The 13,023-nt window shown below is 38.8% G+C and overlaps 1 protein-coding gene across 3 annotated transcripts in view; it reads left to right on the top strand.

Moving 5' to 3' along the window:
* The window catches only part of pio (piopio), a 256,035-nt gene that overhangs the window by 230,845 nt on the left and 12,167 nt on the right, over nt 1-13,023 (top strand). The gene's annotated exons all lie outside the window — the stretch shown is intronic.

Raw genomic sequence — 13,023 nt, 5'->3', positions numbered from 1 at the left:
GAAGCTTTCGTTTTTCCTTTTGGGCCACCCCGCCTCGGTGGGATACAGCCGGTGTGTTGAAAGAAAGAAGAAAGAATTGCACCTGTGGGATGTGTTAAACCTGTGAGGGTGTACAGTGGCTGGAAAATAGGAGACACACTGGTTCAGTCCAGGGAAGGAAGGGAAAGGTAGCTCCAATTCCTTGGATCACAAACCATTCAGCTGCATCAGGGTAACCCTGCCTTGAAGGGATGTCATTATACAATAATGATTAGTTAATAGCTACAATATAGGCAAACTGTGCCACACACTTAAAAATGTACTCTGGCATGTCAGTATTTAGTCCTTTAAATCTTCTACAATGTTTTCTGAGATTTAGAGATGAGAACCACATAATTTCTCAACATTTGAATTCACAGTAATAAATTCATTATAGTGCCATCATTTTGTGTCCATTTGCATTACTTTATTAGTACAGTACAGTGGAACCTCAAATACATATCAAACTTTCTTCGTTCCAGACGGCTGTTCGAGTGCCGTTACCGAACGAATTTATTCCCATCAGGAATAATGTAAATTAGATTAGTTCATTTCAGACCCTCAAAAATACACTTATAAAAGCACTTACAAAAATACACTTACATAATTGGTTGAGTTGGGAGCAATTCGATATTTGAGGTTCCACTGTATTTGTACTAATAACCATTCACTTATGGCCATTATAATAGTCTTTATATCCACACAGTCTAGCAGTGAGAACACATTCTGGCTCTAGGAACTCGTTTTTCAGGGAGTTCTGGCATAGAATAAATGGGTATGATTACCAGTACATCACATCAAAAGATAAAAAACCTGTGACTTGTCAAGGTCTTCCCAAGCCATGAGTAAAACATAGTCACACAGTTATTGGCTTTAAGCTGACAGAGAGATGTATGCATCATCCAGCACAATACAAGTTGAAGGGAAAAGTGCTCTCACACTACCTTGTTCTTTCTTTATTTTTCCTATTTGAATCCTTTGAAATTAGAGGATTAGTTTGGAAAAAAATTAAATATGATTAGGTGCAGGGCATTCATATAAATTCACTATACAGGCATTCACTTAAGAAGGATCATTGGCTTGGCATCTCATTCTGAACGTTCTCATTGTCCATCCTGTCATTTTCTTCACACATGTGATAGTGGCACTGTTGTGAGCTTTGATCACAATGAGAGAAACACTGAGAATGTAAACAGACAAACACACAAGCTAATCCCTTGACAGTGAACAAGGTATGTTGATGGTAGTGATAATAATAATAATCGATTTGGGGTGCTTTAAATGTCATGCATTTCGTGTAGATGTGGTACACGAAATATATGACATTTAAAGTGCTCCAGAGCGATTATTATTATTATTAACCCTTTGAGGGTTTTGGTCGTACTAGTACGTCTTAAGCGTAGGGGTTTTTGACGTACTAGTACGCATAAATTCTAGCGGCCTCAAATCTAGTGGGAGAAAGCTGGTAGGCCTTCATATGAAAGAATGGGTCTATGTGGTCAGTGTGCACAGTCTAAAAAAAATCTTGCAGCACAGTGCATAATGAGAAAAACAAAAACTTTGACCATTTTTTTGGAATAAATCAGCGACTTTGCAGTGTATTTTCGTATGGTATTTATTGTTGTATTCTAGTTTTCTTGGTCTCATTTTATAGAATGGAAGACATATTACAGAAATTGAGATGATTTTGACTGGTTTTACAATGAAAGGTGCCTTGAAATTGAGCTCAAAGTAGCAGAAATGTTCGATTTTTACCAAACTTCAAAAGTAAACAATCGTGCCAAGCGTGCAATACACGTCAACTGGTGAGTCTAATATTCTTTCACAAGTGCACCAATAATATTTATACTATTTTTTACACTAATGCAGTAGTCTGCATAACAGTAAATCTTATATTTTTTGTGAGAATAAAAATTCAAAGTGGAAAGCAAAAGAATATAAGAGGGGCCTTGAGACGTGACTAATGACTAGAGGAAATGTCATTTTAGTGCCAGGAATGTCTTTCTTGTTTATTCTGGACCCTATTCGGAAATTGGCATCTTTTGAAATTTGTTTGAAATTGGCAAAATTGCTAAATTCTGACCACTGTACTGGATACTACTTGAATTTCATAAATGGGTGGTTTCTTGCACCCATTCGATAGAAAAAATGGAGTTCTAGCGAAATATTCATGTTTTTTGTCGACTAGTACAGTGAAATTGGCCGAAAATGGGGCTCAAAGTGGGTAAAATTGCCGATGCGTAAACATCGCCGAGACCGCTAACTTTGCGAGAGCATAATTCCGTAAGTTTTTTTATCAAATTTCAAACTTTTGGTGTCTTTATGATCGGGAAAAGATTCTCTATCTTTTCATAAGAGAAAATAATTTTTTTTTTTTTTTAAATTTGGCCGACCCTGAGAACGAGTTTCGGAGAGGGCCTGTCGACCCTCAAAGGGTTAATAATATTATTAATATTATTAATAATGAGGTGAATCATAGAATTGATGAGGGGAAAAGGGTGAGTGGTGCACTTAGGAGTCTGTGGAGACAAATAACTTTGTCCTTGGAGGCAAAGAGGGGAATGTATGAGAGCATAGTTTTACCAACACTCTTATATGGGTGTGAAGCATGGGTGATGAATGTTGCAGCGAGGAGAAGGCTGGAGGCAGTGGAGATGTCATGTCTGAGGGCAATGTGTGGTGTGAATATAATGCAGAGAATTCGTAGTTTGGAAGTTAGGAGGAGGTGCGGGATTACCAAAACTGTTGTCCAGAGGGCTGAGGAAGGGTTGTTGAGGTGGTTCGGACATGTAGAGAGAATGGAGCGAAACAGAATGACTTCAAGAGTGTATCAGTCTGTAGTAGAAGGAAGGCGGGGTAGGGGTCGGCCTAGGAAAGGTTGGAGGGAGGGGGTAAAGGAGGTTTTGTGTGCGAGGGGCTTGGACTTCCAGCAGGCGTGCGTGAGCGTGTTTAATAGGAGTGAATGGAGACGAATGGTTTTTAATACTTGACGTGCTGTTGGAGTGTGAGCAAAGTAACATTTATGAAGGGGTTCAGGGAAACCGGCAGGCCGGACTTGAGTCCTGGAGATGGGAAGTACAGTGCCTGCACTCTGAAGGAGGGGTGTTAATGTTGCAGTTTAAAAACTACATTGTAAAGCACCCTTCTGGCAAGACAGTGATGGAGTGAATGATGGTGAAAGTTTTTCTTTTTCGGGCCACCCTGCCTTGGTGGGAATCGGCCAGTGTGATAATAAAAAAAATAAAAAATTATTATTATTATTATTATTATTAAACAAGTAAACAAGAGAGACATCGAGAATATAAACAGACAAGTGCGTATTAATTCCTGTATGCTTATGGTTGGTTCATACACACTAATCCCTTTACAATGAACTTCTTTTGTACTTCCATTCTTTCCTCTTCCTACAATAAATGCTCATCTTTCACCCTACATTAAGACTACAAATATTTTAAGGTAAGCAATGACTGTACTATATATGCATTTTATCACTTTTATCATTTATGTATACATACTCATCTGAGTTTTCTTTGATTTTATCTTGATAGTTCATGTTCTTATTACTTCTCCTTTCATATCTATGGGAAAGTGGAATAAGAATCTTCTGTAAGCCATGCACGTTTTAAAAGTCAACTGAAATGCTGGAGCAATGGGCTTGTAACCCCTTTTTCCCATATAGCCTACTGAAAAGAAAACGAAGAAAACTTTGAAATGTGTGGTTGTAGTATGAATGATTAGAAAGAGATGATTGTGGATGTTATGAATGAAAAGAAGCTGGATGTCCTGGCTTTAAGTGAAACAAAGCTGAAGGCGGGTAGGAGAGTTTCATTGGGGAGAAATAAATGGAATTACTTCAGGGGTTTCTAATAGAGTTAGAGCTAAAGAAGGAGTAGCAATAATGTTGAGAGATAAGTTATGGCAGGAGCAGGAATATAAATGTATAAATTCAAGGATTATGTGGAGTAAAATAAGGGTTATAGTAGGTGTTTATGCACCTGGAGAAGAGAGAAGTGTAGAGGAGAGAGATATTTTGGGAAATATCGAGTGAGTGCATGTGGAGTTTTGAACTAAGTGAGACAGTAATTGTGGTTGGGGATCTCAATGCTCAAGTGGGTAAAATTGTTGTAGAGGGAGTAGTAGGCAAATTTGGGGTGCCAGGGGTAAATGAAAATGGGGAACCTTTAATTGAACTATGTGTAGAAAGAGGTTTGGTAATAAGTAATACATATTTTATGAAAAAGAGGATAAATATACAAGATGTCATATAGCACGTAATGAAAGAAATTTGTTAGATTATGTATTGGTGGATAAAAGGTTGATGGGTAGGCTTCAGGATGTACATGTTTATAGAGAGGCAATGGATATATCAGATCATTATCTAGTTATAGCTACAGTTAGAGTAAGAGGTAGATGGGAGAATAGTAAAATGGCAACAGTAAGTAAGAGAGAGGTTAAAGTTTATAAACTAAGAGAGGAGGAAGTTAGGGTGAAATATAATCAATTATTGGTAGAAAGGTGGGCTAGTGCAAGTACATATAGGTAGTGGGGGGGAGGGAGGGGTTGAAGAGGGATGGGATAGTTTTAAAAATGTAGCATTGAATGTGAGGCAGAAGTTTGTGGCTATAGGAGGGTGGGTGCAAGAGGAAAGAAGAATGATTGGTGGAATGATGAGGTAAAGGGTGCAATAAAAGAGAAAAAGGTAGCTTTTTAAGAGGTTTTTACAAAGCAGAAGTGATATAAGAAAGGCAGAGCATATAGAGAGTAAAAGAAAGACAAAGAGAGCTGTGAGAGAGTGGAAAAGAGAGCAAATGATAGAGTGGGAGAGGCACTGTCAAGAAATTTTGCTGAGAATAAGAAAAAAATTTGGAGTGAAATAAACAAGTTAAGAAAGCCTTGGGAACAAATGGATCTGTCAGTTAAAAACAGAGTAGGGTAGCTAGTAGATAGGGAGCTGGAGGTATTGGGTAGATGGCAGAAATATTTTGAGGAACTTTTAAATGTCAATGAAGAAAGGAAGGCAATAATTTCATGCACTGGCCAGGGAGGTATAATATCTTTTAGGAGTGAAGAAGAGAAGGATGTGGGTGTGGGGGAGGTGCGCGAGGCATTAGGTAGAATGAAAGGGGGTAAAGCAGCTGGAACTGATGGGATCATGACAGAAATGTTAAAAGCAGGGAGAGATATAATGTTGGAGTGGTTGGTATTTTTGTTTAATAAATGTATGAAAGATGGGAAGGTACCTAGGGATTGGCAGAGAGCGTGTCTAATTCCTTTATATAAAGGGAAGGGAGACAAAAAGAGATTTAAAAATTATAGGGGAACAAGTTTACTGAGTGTACCAGGTAAAGTGTATGGTAGGGTTATTATTGAGAGAGTTAGATGTTAAGACAGACAGCAGGATTGCAGATGAGCAAGGAGGCTGTAGAATGGGTAGGGGATGTTTAGATCAGGTGTTTACATTGAAGCATATATGTGAAGAGTATATAGATAAAGGTAGGGAAGTTTTCATTGCATTTATGGATTTACAAAAGGCATATGATAGAGTGGATAGCAGAGCAATGTGGCAGATGTTGCAGGTGTATGGAATAGGTATTAAGTTAATATATGCTGTCAGAATTAAGAGTAAGACAGAGAATAGGATAGCAGATGAACAAGGAGGCTTTAGGAAAGGAAGGGGGTGTGTGGACCAGGTGTTTACAGTGAAACATATAATTGAACAGTATTTAGATAAGGCTAAAGAGGTTTTTGTGGCATTTATGGATTTGGAAAAGGTGTATGACAGGGTGGATAGGGGGGCAATGTGGCAGATGTTGCAGGTGTATGGTGTAGGAGGTAGGTTACTGAAAGCAGTGAAGAGTTTTTACGAGGATAGTGAGGCTCAAGTTAGAGTATGTAGGAAAGAGAAGATTATTTTCCAGTAAAAGTAGGCCTTAGACAAGGATGTGTGATGTCACCATGGTTGTTTAATATATTTATAGATGGGATTGTAAGAGAAGTAAATGCGAGGGTCTTGGCAAGAGGCGTGGAGTTAAAAGATAAAGAATCACACATAAAGTGGGAGTTGTCACAGTTGCTCTTCGCTGATGACACTGTGCTCTTGGGAGATTCTGAAGAGAAGTTGCAGAGGTTGGTAGATGAATTTGGTAGGGTATGCAAAAGAAGAAAATTAAAAGTGAATACAGGAAAGAGTAAGGTTATGAGGATAACAAAAAGATTAGGTGATGAAAGATTGGATATCAGATTGGAGGGAGAGAGTATGGAGGAGGTGAATGTATTCAGATATTTGGGAGTGGACGTGTCAGCGGATGGGTCTATGAAAGATGAGGTGAATCATAGAACTGATGAGGGGAAAAGGGTGAGCGGTGCATTTAGGAGTCTGTGGAGACAAAGAACTTTGTCCTTGGAGGCAAAGAGGGGAATGTATGAGAGTATAGTTTTACCAACGCTCTTATATGGGTGTGAAGCATGGGTGATGAATGTTGCAGTGAGGAGAAGGCTGGAGGCAGTGGAGATGTCATGTCTGAGGGCAATGTGTGGTGTGAATATAATGCAGAGAATTCGTAGTTTGGAAGTTAGGAGGAGGTGCGGGATTACCAAAACTGTTGTCCAGAGGGCTGAGGAAGGGTTGTTGAGGTGGTTCGGACATGTAGAGAGAATGGAGCAAAACAGAAAGACTTCAAGATTGCATCAGTCTGTAGTGGAAGGAAGGCGGGGTAGGGGTCGGCCTAGGAAAGGTTGGAGGGAGGGGGTAAAGGAGTTTTTGTGTGCGAGGGGCTTGGACTTCCAGCAGGCATGCGTGAGTGTGTTTGATAGGGGTGAATGGAGACAAATGGTTTTTAACCCTTTGACTGTTTTCGACGTATAAATACATCTTACGAGCCAATGTTTCTGACGTATATATACTCAATAATTCTAGCGGCTTCAAATCAAGCGGGAGAAAGCTGGTAGGTCCACATGTGAGAGAATGGGTCTGTGTGGTCAGTGTGCACCACATAAAAAAAATCCTGCAGCACACATTGCGTAATGAGAAAAAAAAAAAACTGATCGTTTTTTTGGAATAAAACGCCGACTTTGAGGTGTATTTTCGTATAGTATTTATCGTTGTATTTGCGTTTTCATGGTCTTAGGTGATAAAATGGAAAACATATTACAGAAATAGAGATGATTTTCATTACTTTGACAATGAAAACGACCTTGAAACTGAGCTCAAAGTAGCGGAAATGTTCGATTTTTACCAATGTTCAGGAGTAAATAAATCACACCACACGTCCAATACACGTCAACTGGGGAGTCTAATATTCTTTCAATAGTGCACTGATATTATTTATACCATTTTTACAATAATGCAGTAGTCTGCATAACAGTAAATTTTGTATTTTTTTGTATGAATAAAAAATCAAAATAGAAAGCAATAATAATATAAGAGGGGCCTAGAGATATGACTAATGAACAGAGCATATGTTATTTTAGTGCCACGAATGTCTACCTTGATTATTCTGGACCCTATTTTGAAATTGGCATCTTTTTTAGTTTGCGTGAAATTGGCCAAATTGCCAATTTCTGACCACCATAATGGGTAGTCCAAATTAGTAAATGGGAGGTTTCTTGTACTCAGCTGATAGATAAAATGGAGTTCTAAAGAAATAGCTATGAGTTTCGTCAACTGGAACAATGGAATTGGCTGAAAATAGGGCTCAAAGTCGGCGAAATCGCCGATACGCATATGTCGCTGAGACCGCTAACTTCGCAGGAGCATAATTCCATGAGTTTTCGACCAAATTTCGAACTTTTGGTGTCATTACCATCGGGAAAAGATTCTCTATCATTTCATAAGAAAAAATAATTTTTTTTTTTTCAAAAATTGAGCGACATAGAATGACAGTTTCAGAGAGGGGCCTGAAACAGTCAAAGGGTTAATACTTGATGTGCTGTTGGAGTGTGAGCAAAGTAACATGAAGGGATTCAGGGAAACCGGCAGGCCGGACTTGAGTCCTGGAGATGGGAAGTACAGTGCCTGCACTCTGAAGGAGGGGTGTTTATGTTGCAGTTTAAAAACTGTAGTGTAAAGCACCCTTCTGGCAAGACAGTGATGGAGTGAATGATGGTGAAAGGTTTTCTTTTTCGGGCCACCCTGCCTTGGTGGGAATCGGCCAGTGTGTTAATAATAAAAAAAAAATGCTGTAAAGAGTTTTTATGAGGAGTGAGGCTCAGGTTAGGGTGTGTAGGAGAGAGCAAGATTACTTCTCAGTAAAAGTAGGTCTTAGACAGGAATGCATAATGTCACCATGGTTGTTTAACGTATTTATAGATGGGGTTGTAAAAGAAGTAAATACTAGTGTGTTGGGGAGATGGGTGGGATTAAATTATGGGGAATGAAATACAAAATAGGAGTTGACACAGTTTTTGCTGATGATACTGTGCTTTTGGGAGATTTTAAAGAAAAGTTACAAAGGTTAGTGGACTAGTTTGGGAGGGTGTAGAAAGTTGAAAGTGAATATAGATAAGAGTAAGGTGATGAAGGCATCAAACGATCAAGATAAAAAAAAATTGCATATCACATCGGAGGGAGGGAGTATGGAAGAAGTGAATGTTTTCAGATATTTGGGAGTTGACTTGTCAGCAGATGGGTTTATGAAGGATGAGAGAATGGAACACAGTAGAATGACTTGGAGAGCATATAAATCTGTTGGCGAAGGAAGGCGGAGTAGGGGTCATCCCCAAAAACAATGGGGAGAGGGGGTAAAGGAGGTTTTGTGGGTGAGGGGCTTGGACTTACAGCAAGTGTGCAAGAGCGTGTTAGATAGGAGTGAAAGGAGATGAATGGTTTTTGGGACCTAACGAACTGTTGGAGTGTGAGCAGGGTAATATTTTGTGAAGGGATTCCGGGAAATTGGTTAGTTAGACTTGAGTTCGACGATCACGTGTGGTCATACCTGTCCTGAGCTGTCTTGGTATTAGCGCGGGGTGTTACCGAGCACCATGGCTTGTTGTAGTTTTAGAATCTCAGGTTAAAGTGTTGAAGGTGGTGGTCCTACTTCTTCAGGAAAAAAAATAGGAGGCTGAAGCTTCACCTAGATGGGCTTGGGAGTGAGTGTGAGATAATTGGTGCTGGTAAGGAGGAAATGGTTGCCACTAGTGAGAGTGGCAGCCACTTTAAGTGGCAAGTGGTTCACAGTTCAGGAAGAAGGAAGATAAGGGGGGTTAATAAAGATGTGAAGGTAGGAAATCGATTCTCTGTTCTCCAGGACGAGTGTATTTCAGTGGTTAGTGAGGTTAAAGGTACCTCTGACTCCCCTGCTAATCAAGGTAAGAGTATTCTGATAAGATATATGGACTGTGCTTTTTTGTAACAGAAAAGTCAGACAGGGTGTGCCTCCCAGGAGCTGGTGTTAGTGATATAGTCAGCAGGTTGGATATTATGTCAGGTAATGGGAACAAACCCATTATCTGTCCTAGTGCTGGTGGAAATGACATTGGGAAGGGCAGGAGACAGGAGCTACTGGATAAGTACAGGTCAGCCATAGAAGTAGTCAGATTCCTATCATATGTAGCATCTTGCTTAGAAGGGGAGTGGGCAATGAATGGATGTCTAGGGCAATTGGTATAAATTGCTGGCTAGACAGGTACTGCAAGGAACTTGGAATCCCATTCATTGATAACTGGGGCAAATTGTGGCAGACATGATATGTATGTAAGGGATGATGTTCATCTCTCTGGGGTTGGAGTGATTGCATTAGCCAATTCGATTGAGGGGGTAATTGATGACTTGTCTAGGACTTTAAGCTGATAGATTATAGAGGTATGGGGTGTTTGTGGGAAACAATCAGGCTGCAGTATTATTGTTGGAAACAGCAGATATTACCAGGATACCTCAGGGATATGTTTAAAAGACAATATTCCAAATAAAGTTCCTAGTAAAGGCAAAGCAATTGATCAACAAACAAAGAGATAGTATAGGCCAATGAGTGACTAGCTCCCTTAAGGTTTACTATACAAATAGTAGGAATCTAAGAAATAAGATAGATGAGCTAAGATTACTCGCAAGTGCAGGTAATATAAATATTATTGCTATAACAGAGACCTGGTTCAACTGGAATAGAGAAATGCCTTCTGAATGCAGCATACAGGGTTATAAATTATATTCCACACTGATAGGGTTAACAGGAAGGGTGGTGGAGTGGCGATGTATGTCAGAGATAATTAAAATTGTTGTGTTAGACATGATATAAGATTAGAAACATCAGACACAGAATCTGTTTGGCTACAGTTTCTCGAGGGGCATGAAAAATTAATTTTTGGTGTGATTTATAGGCCCCCAAACCTTGATAGAGTACAGTAAGCTGCTATGGGATGAATTTCATAAGGCATCTAGATATGAAAATGTTGTGTTAATGGGAGAGTTTAACTTTAGACAAATTGATTGGAACAATTTGACAGGAAATCTTGAGTCTAGTGACTTTCTTGATACAGTTCAGGATTGCTTTTTAACCCTTTCAGGGTCCAAGGCCCAAATCTGGAGTCACGCACCAGTGTCCAAGAATTTTCAAAAAAAAAATTTGTTATTTTTTCTTATGAAATCGTAGAGAATCTTTTTGTGAAGGTAATAAAACGAAAAGTACGAAATTTGGTGGAAAATTGACGAAATTATGCTCTCGCGAATTTTGATGTGTCAGCGATATTTACGAATCGGCGATTTTGCCGACTTTGACTCCCATTTTAGGCCAATTACATTATTCCAATCAACCAAATTCTTAGCTATTTCACTAGTATTACTTCTATTCTATCGATTGAGCACAAGAAATCGCCAAGTCAACTGTTTCAACTACAAAATAAAGTGATCGGAAATTGTTAATTTGGGCAATTTAACACAAAGTTCAAAATATTCCAATTTCAAAATAGGGTCCAGAATGAACAATGTAGGCATTCCTGGCACTAAACTAACATTTCCTCTGTTCATTAGTTATGTTTTGAGGCTTTACAAATAAATTCCATTTTGATTTTTTATTCACATAATGAATTTTTATTCACACCAAAAAATAGAAGATTTACTGTTATGCAATACTGTAATAATTGTATAAATATCATCACCATATTTGTGAATGTATATTAGACCCACCAGCTGACGTGTATTAGACGTGTGAGGTCGTTTGTTTACTCTTGAATATCGGCAAAAATTTAACATTTCCGCTACTTTGAGCTCAGTTTCAAGCCATTTCCAGTGCTAAAACCAATCAAAATCATCTCTATTTCTGTAATATGTCTTCCATTCTATCAAATGAGACCAAGAAATCGCAAATACAACTATAAAAAACATACGAAAAAACACTGCAAAGTTGCTGTTTTAATCGAAAAATCATGATTTCAGTTTTTTTCTCTCATTATACACAGTGTGCTGCAGGATCTGTTTTATGTGGTGCACACATACCACATAGATGTATTCTCTCATATCTAGGCCCAAATGTACCACTCACAGTTTATCAGAGTGAGCTGAGCTCATGGCGTAGATCTACGGGACGGACCCTGAAAGGGTTAAAACAGTTTGTGACAAAACCAACTAGAGGAAGCAGTTTGCTTGACTCGGTTCTTGCCAACAAAGATTCGCTATTAATAATCTTGAGGTTAATGATGAGCTTGGGGAAAGTGATCACAAATCACTTAGTTTCAATATATAATGGAATTACCCAGTAAACTGCAATCAAGTCTCTATCCCAAACTTCTGCTTGGCCAATTTCATGGGACTGAAAAATTACCTGGGTGGGCTAAATTGGGATGATCTGACTATGGGTCAGATAGCTGGTGTTCGTTGCCAATATGACATTTTTCAGAGCATAAATCTAGCTGCTCAGTCAACTGTTGTTCCGAGTAGGGAAATTAGATCTAACAAAAATGATCCCAAATGGATGAACAATAGATTAAAACATCTCATAGGTCAAAAGAGAGGCATTTTTAGGCATATCAAAAGAGGGGATGGGTAGTTAAGAAATCAATATATTCAGTTAAAGAGATAAATAAAAAAAGGAATAAGAAAAGCAAAAAGGGATTATGAGGCTAAGGTCACAAGGGATTTGAAGACTAATCCAAAAGGGTTCTCTCAGGCATACAGACGTAAGATTAGATACAAGATAGGCCCACTTAAGAGTAGCTCAGGTCAGATCACTGACAGTGATAGGGATATGTGTGAAATTTTCAATTCTTTCTTCCTCTCAGTTTTTACTCAGGAAGATACTAGCAAAATTCCAGAAATAATAAATTACATGTATGTAGAACAGGACGATAAACTATGCATGATTGCGGTAACTAGTGACACGGTCCTCAGACAAATAGAGAAATTAAAACCTAACAAATCTCCAGGCCCTGATGAATTGTTTGCAAGGGTTTTAAAGGAATGTAAAGAGGAACTTAGCAAACCTTTGGCTAATCTTTTCAACATATCACTACAAACTGGCATAATGACTCGACTCATGAAATCGTAATGACACGATTGCAAACAAATCATACCACGGGCGGGGATAGAACCTGTGATCAGAGAGTCTCAAAACTCCAGACCGTCGCGTTAGCCACTGGACCAGCTAGCCACAATAAGATTCATCCAACTAGGTATATTTCTACACCATAGGAAGGTTAGCATAGGCACCAATGTGACCACAAATGCAAGTTTTTACAGACGAATCTCCAGCTAGCGTGTCCGTGACGAACTCTAGCTCAAGTCCCCTCAAAGGATATTGGCAGTTTGGAGGGATGTCTAAACTGTTGTATCTAAGCTCCTCTGCAAAGACAGTAATTATGTATGAGTGATGGTGAAAGTGTTGAATGATGAAAGTTTATTCTTTCTTTCTGGGTCACCCTGCCTTGGTGGAAAACGGCCGACGTGTTAAAAAAAATAAATAAATAATACTCACCTCTCACCCTACATTAAGACTACAAATATTTTAAGGTAAGTAATAAGTGTACTGCAGGTGTATTTTACTTTTTAATTTATTGTTTTTAATTCTTAGATCTATATTT

Source organism: Cherax quadricarinatus, chromosome 25 (genome assembly GCF_038502225.1).
Source record: "Cherax quadricarinatus isolate ZL_2023a chromosome 25, ASM3850222v1, whole genome shotgun sequence".
NCBI lineage: Eukaryota > Metazoa > Arthropoda > Malacostraca > Decapoda > Parastacidae > Cherax > Cherax quadricarinatus.
Note: the sequence above shows the minus strand (reverse complement) of the source record. Positions and strands in the feature narration are given on the sequence as shown.